Source organism: Notothenia coriiceps, unplaced genomic scaffold (assembly GCF_000735185.1).
Source record: "Notothenia coriiceps isolate Sejong01 unplaced genomic scaffold, NC01 NC01_scaffold00037246, whole genome shotgun sequence".
NCBI classification, from domain to species: domain Eukaryota; kingdom Metazoa; phylum Chordata; class Actinopteri; order Perciformes; family Nototheniidae; genus Notothenia; species Notothenia coriiceps.
Genome location: NW_011369947.1, coordinates 2,441,210 through 2,447,032, shown reverse-complemented (window position 1 = coordinate 2,447,032; position 5,823 = coordinate 2,441,210). Strand labels below are relative to the sequence as shown.

At 40.5% G+C, this 5,823-nt stretch overlaps 1 long non-coding RNA gene across 1 annotated transcript in view; it reads left to right on the top strand.

Annotated features, from left to right (window-relative positions):
• The window catches only part of LOC104965564 (uncharacterized), a 20,714-nt gene that overhangs the window by 6,444 nt on the left and 8,447 nt on the right, over nt 1–5,823 (top strand). Inside the window, exon 2 of the long non-coding RNA XR_800545.1 lies at nt 2,828–2,830. This is a non-coding gene — a long non-coding RNA (uncharacterized lncRNA). The remainder of the gene's footprint in view (nt 1–2,827; nt 2,831–5,823) is intronic.

Genomic DNA, 5,823 nt, shown 5'->3' with positions numbered 1-5,823 from the left:
GGTATCAGATTTTATTTAGGTTGAATGTATTAACTTAGCTGTTAGAGATCTTACAACCACTGACTTGTTTAGGCTGTAGGTTATTTAAACTTTCAATCATAGCTAGCGTTAGCTGCAATGTACGTTATTTTGCCCGCTAATATTTCTTGCACGATATAACAACGGTGTTCAAAGCGGTTTATTTAATCCCTCATATCACAATAATAATATCAAAGTAAACTGGGCAAGTAATGGGCAAAATTTACCGTTGAGTTTGACGCCGCCCACATGTCCAGCGGACTGGTAGCGACACAACCGTTGGCCCCCTGCCTGGTTCAAAGCCTCGTCGTTCTGATAGCTCCGTCCCTGTCGCTCCAAACCCCTCCCTCCAACCACATCTAAGCTGAATCTACAGGTGAAAATTAATTTTTGCGACACAATTTATCGCAAGATAGTGTAGCAATAAGTCAATTGACCCTTTCGCAGATTCGTCGATTTATACATGCCACAGAGCCAGATTCGTCAAAGTTGTAATGACTGATTAAGAGGTTGTAATAACCAAGTTTGCAGTTGTGAATGGAAAAATATATTTTAAAAATATGTATTTCTGCAAGTGAACATTTCATCACTAAGTTCATATTTTTTTCTACAAGCTACAAACTTTTTTTTTTCTTCTGTGACTCCAAATTTGGTTCACAGTTACGTGGAATATTTTATACAAGTGTAAATGGTAATGCTGAGATTTTGCTGCTACTTGGAGCCCTGTGATCATTTATGGGGGACTCCTAATCTGAGGTGCTTTAATTTGCGGTTTCCTGAGGCTGGTAACTCTGATGTATTGATCTCTGCAGCAGAGATGTCTCTGCTCAACCTCTCCTGGGGGGGCCGGGGGGGGGGGGGTACTCATGAGAGCCATATTCATCATAGTGTTGATGGTTTTTGCACTGCACTTGAGAATCAAAGTACTTGAAATGTGCGGATCGAATGACCTTCCGTTCTTAAAGTAATGATGGACGGTCGTTTCTCTTCACTGAGTTGAGTCGTTCTTGCCATAATATGGATTAGAGAGCCATATTCATCATAAGTGTTCGATGGTTTTGCAACTGCACTTGAGATTCAAAGTACTTGAAATGTGGCCGGATCGAATGACCTTTGTTTCTTTAAAGTAATGGATGGACGGTCGTTTCTCTTCACTGAGTTGAGTGTTCTTGCCATATTATGGATTACACAGTAGTCAAATAAGCCTTTCCACTGTGCAACAACCCTACCTCTGCCGTTAACACAACTGATGGTCGTCTAAGACACATTCAAAGGCAAGTAATTCGCATATTGACTCTTGACAAGGCACAAGTGTTAATAGAAACCCATTCCAGGTGACGATCTCATTGAATCTGACTGAGAGAAGCCAGGAGTGTGCAAAGCTGTCATCAAAGGCAAAAGAGGGGGCTACTCTGAAGAATCTAAAATAAAATCATCATTACTCTAGGATTTTTCAACACTGTTTTTGTTAAAGGTCACATGTCATGGCCATTTCCACCTCTGATCATAATTTCCATTGTTGAGGCATACTGGTAAATAGAAAAATACGTATGCAATTTTTTCCGACTCACATTGGTTTAGCATACAGCATCTCTGTAAAGTATGTGTAGTTCAGCAGTATTCACACTTTCTTCCACTAAACGGCTCGCTGCTGCAGCTCGCCCCACCCCGCCCCCTCCGTGATTCCGTTTTTTGTTGTTTAAGCGATACACAGCCCAAACAGCAGACAACTCGTCAACCTGAACACACACAGAGTCAGCAGCCGAAATAAAAACAGTAAGTGGTGGCTTGGAGTATTGAGTAAGAAGAAAGGTTTAGTAGGTTGATAAACGCCGTGAAAATAGGTCTGCAGAGAGAATTTGCGGCGCGAATCCCAACTGTCTGTTATCAGCCTGCAGCAAGGAGCGAGAAATCAATAGGGGCTTGCGCTGCACTGAGTGTGGTGTGTGGATTGGTCAAGTTGGACCAATCAGCAGCGGGGCGGCGTTTAAGGTAAACGCTCCGCGGACGTAAGTAACTCACACGAAGTTGGACCATTTAGTTCCGGGTACATGCTCTTCGATAAGCAAGTACCTGCAAGAACTCAAATGGACTGAATGAACTCACATGATGACGTTTTCACACAGAGGCGTTTTGTGGAGTTTTTGTTGTTTTAGAGTTGGCGTTTTGGCTCTGCGCACCGTCGTTATTGTATGTCAACAGAAAAACTTCATCAACACACAACGATGAGCGGGTAGTAACTGAACGGAAAGCATGAAAAGTGGACTTTAACTAAATAATCTCATATGATGTCTTTCGTAGTTGTGATGTCTTCAGTATTAATCTACAAAGTACAACACATTTAAAATAAATAAAAACTTTAAATTTGAAGGTGTGTCCAAGCTTTTGATCAGGTAGTGTATGCATTTTATTGTTGTATTTCAAAGCAAATACGTCCCTTTCGATAATGATTGTTACCAATACAGAATGATGAGAAAAGGCTCAAAAGTTTTCAGGCAATCTTTAGGTATTTATTTCAAGTAAATCATGAACCATAAAACCAAATTCATCCTTGACATGGTTTGCAGAAAACACATACTGTACACTTTACTGTTTCACCTTGTCCCTTACACAAATCAATCGCTGGAACAAAGTCACTCATCAATCAATCAATCAATCATCCATTCAATCAATCATCAAAGTTAATTTATATAGCCCAAAATCACACATTTTTGAGAAATTTTGTCTCGGCCCCGTTCCAATTGTAAAGTGTTCTTGGGTTGTCCTAGGCGCTATGAATCAAAGTTATTATTATTACTGTTTTGAGGAGTGGGTTGAAGTTCAGATCTACTCAGTCTGACAGTTGTTGTTTTTTTTTGCAATATAGTGATGCGGGACAAAACCCGGAGCAAACCCGGAGAAAACCCGTACGCAAGTTACAACTTACAGGAAAATAGTTGGAAGGTCATTTCCATCCTCATGTGACTGGTGGGCTTGTAAATTGTCTTCAAGACTCACATTGATCCTTTCCCCTCGGGGGAAGTGTCCCAATGTTTCCTCTGAAACCATTGCATCCTCTGAAACAGTTCTGGTTTTTCTCAGGTACTTTTCATCTAACCATGAGTCCACCCTCTTTGGTGTTATGTCTGTTGCCTTTTCAAGATTTTTTTCCGTGAGTCTGAGTTTTGCTTTTAGCGCCAAGACCTCGTGTGTTGTCTCGTTGATGATGTTGATTTTTTCTACACACAAGTCAATCTTTCTTTGATTAAAACAGTTAACTTCGTCCCTGGTGCGTTCCACTAGCTTGGCATCGGCTGTGTGAACCCTTGCCAAACCTTTAACTTGATTCATCAAGCCGTCAACCATATGACGATACCCTGTCCTCGTGTTTTCTTCCATTGGCACTCTGTCATCGCCATCTACGTGCTGTGCTTTGAGATGAGCAACACTGATAATAAGCTTCTTGGGGTCAGTGATATCAGCCACTGCTTGTATATCTTCCTTACAGCGCATGATGTAGGTCTCCATGTCTTGGGCTTTTACGCGCCCTTTGATCATGAGTGGCTGACAGCCCCTGAGTTTAGATTGTAGATCTGCGACCCTTCCTTTCAGGACCTTGTTTTCATTCAAGTTCTGGCTCAGCCTTGCCTTTTTCTTCATGTGTTCAGTCTCGGAGATTCTGAAATTTTGGTCCAAACTCTTGGATTTCTCCTTCTCTTTTTCTAATTTAAGATTTGTAATAAGGTTGCGGTCCTTTTCTTTTGCCAAATCGTCTACCAATGCTTTTTCATCCTTCTTTAAATTGAGTATTTCCGTATTTTTTCTTTTAATAATCATCTTGTGATCCTCGCATTGTTTATGTGACTTAGCCAAATCATTAGTTAAATCCGGCAGCCCACGTAGTCTCAGCACTTCGTTCCTCAGTCTTTCAACTAGGTCCTCTTGGCGTTTCTTGACCAAAAGATTTTCCACATTTGCATCTAATCTTTTATGAAAAATACCGGTCTTGATTTCAGCTGCCATTCTATCTTTTAAGTTCACCAGCTCTTTTTCCTTCTGAATTACTTTATTTTTCTCCTTTAACACATCGGCTTTACATTCTTGCAGCTTCTCTTGCAATATTTTATCTTGTTTTTCATTCTTCTCTCCCAAAATACTGCTTATTTGCCTCTCATGCGTTGCCAGCAAACTCCTCTCATTTTCTTCAAACTCTGCTGAGCTTCTCCGTATGAGAGACTCATACTTTGCAATGAGTTCTTTTTTATGTTCCTCAAATTGGGTGTCTTTGGTGACAATTGATTGCTGCAGCTTTTTGATTTTTGCCTCTGCCTCTGCGTCTCCATCTTTTTTGTTCCAAGATTTTTTCTCGTCAAGAAGTTCCTCAATATACCCTAGTTTCTCTTTTAATACATCCTTCTCTTTTTCAATAGTTGCCTTTAGAATCTTGTTTTCAGACTGCAGAGACTCTATTTTGAGGCTTTGTGAGAACAGTTCTTCAGCAAACAGCTTCTGCTTATATTTTACTGCATCTTCTTTCGCCTGGAGCTGGAATTTGCTATCATACTCAATTGTCTCCATTTTGAGAAATGTGTCTAAATTAAACAATTGAGTTTCAGCAGCAAAGGGTTCACCTTGAAATATAAAGCTGCCTTTAGTTGTTTTGTGTGTGCAACCTCCAGTTGCTGTTGTTCCTGGAGTTGGAATTTGTTCAACTTTTAGCCCAATGTTTAAATTAAATGTAAACTGTTAAAGTTTGTTTACTTTTCTTACTTGTTGTTTTTTCAAAAGCTACAGTCTCTCTGAACAAACTAAGTCTTACCAAGCCACCTGGGGAGTACTTCGAAATCAGATGTGTGGGCCTCTTGCAGGGAAGATGAAATGCTCATTACGTCATAAAACTTTAAGGCATAAATCGATGACGTCTTGCCCTTCCAATGAAGTCAGGGATGACGTAATGACGTTAGGTGTTATACTTCGGTGGCCGAACATTAACAACGTTCTAAGAAACACTGATACGTTGGTTAAAGGTTGTTTAATAATAACCAGTGCTTGAATTGGGCCGGTACTCACCGGTACGCAGTACCGGCACTTCTGATTTTTACCCATGTGGTGCCGGTACTCAGTCAAATGCCGGTGTTGCAGTATAAGTTGAGTCATGACAACTGGCGACATTCTATTATTTTCGTCATAGGAATCCGGGGCGGGTACATTGAGGACCCATTGTTGACTTACCAGGAAAGAAACATCGTTTGTCGTTTACGTTCATCTTTTGCTATATCTGCCTTCCTAAGATCACTTTGCTGCACATTCAGTACTCGTATGTGAGGTTGTGGGTGAGAGGCCGATATCGTGACGCTTACAGGGAGGTATCGAACATTACAAAGTAGGTGACTGTGGATGCCTGTTCAAAACATTGCACATTTCAATAAATCATTTCAATTATATATTTGTGTCCGACTTTCATTTGTTCATCGTTCTTAATGTGATGTATAGTAGCTTTGATAGCTGTCCATACCTTCAGACAGCCTAAAAGTAAAACACAAGTTGTTTATTCACAGCCCGAACGCTCATCGAGATGACTGGATCAGTCATGACAACTTGTGATCAGCTCCGATTAATTGTGATATCCAATTCTGTAGCTAACCTCCAGGAGCACGTTTATTTTATGAAATACCTGTATCCCCTCTCATCACAACAAGACTCTACACTGTGCACGGAAAAAACAATTTACATACATGAAAATAACCTGATGCATGGGAATTAAACACACAAACTATCTTCCGTGGGCTATACTGATATGTCACAGTAACGGAAACCACAGAAAAG